The 735-nt window shown below is 40.8% G+C and overlaps 1 non-coding gene across 1 annotated transcript; it reads left to right on the top strand.

Annotated features, from left to right (window-relative positions):
• Positions 1 to 338: 338 nt before the first annotated feature.
• Positions 339 to 445, top strand: LOC120580389 (small nucleolar RNA R71). The gene has a single exon (XR_005646113.1). It is a non-coding gene; the product is annotated as a small nucleolar RNA R71 (small nucleolar RNA).
• The last annotated feature ends 290 nt before the right edge of the window (positions 446 to 735 follow it).

The raw sequence follows: 735 nt of genomic DNA, 5'->3' as shown, positions 1-735 counted from the left end.
CAAATACACCACAAACTTCACAAGGAGGTGATACAGGAGCAGGTGTGACAACACTAGTATTCATTGTATCAAATTTTTGTGTTAGTGTGTCAACCTTAGCAGTTAGATGATCAAGGGAGGAAATTTTGTACATACCTGCCTCTTTTTTAGAGGGTGAAGAAGCAGTGATGACTCTCTCACTTGTCCACTGATAGTGGTTTTGTGCCATGCCCTCGATCAAATCATATGCTGCTGTGTAAGTTTTATTCAACAAAGCTCCACCTGCAGCTGCATCAACATAGATTTTTGTGGTATACGAAAGACCATTATAAAAGGTGTGGATAATAAGCCACTTCTCTAAACCATGATGGGGGCAAAGCCTAAGCATTTCTTTGAAACGCTCCCACGAATCGTAAAGAGATTCACCATCTTTTTGAGTGTATTGAAAAAGCCTCGCCCTGAATTGAGCGGTTTGAGAAAGGGGAAAGAATTGGGCAAGGAAAGCTCGCCTCATTTGGTCCCATGAAGTGATAGAACCAATAGTCAATGAATGAAACCAAGCACTAGCTCTATCCCTTAAGGAAAAAGGAAAGAGGTGCAGCCTTACGGCCTCTTGGTTTGCTTTCAAAGTTCCACTGAGTTTTAAAAAATTTGAAACATGAATATTCGGATCCTCAGTGGGTGATCCGAAAAATTGATTTTGCTGCACTAGGTAAATAAGTGCAGGCTTTATTTCAAATTTACTACCCTCAACCG

This window comes from Medicago truncatula, chromosome 4 (genome assembly GCF_003473485.1).
Source record: "Medicago truncatula cultivar Jemalong A17 chromosome 4, MtrunA17r5.0-ANR, whole genome shotgun sequence".
Taxonomy (NCBI): domain Eukaryota; kingdom Viridiplantae; phylum Streptophyta; class Magnoliopsida; order Fabales; family Fabaceae; genus Medicago; species Medicago truncatula.
The sequence above is the reverse complement of the archived record's forward strand: the minus strand, read 5'-3'. Positions and strand labels throughout refer to the sequence as shown.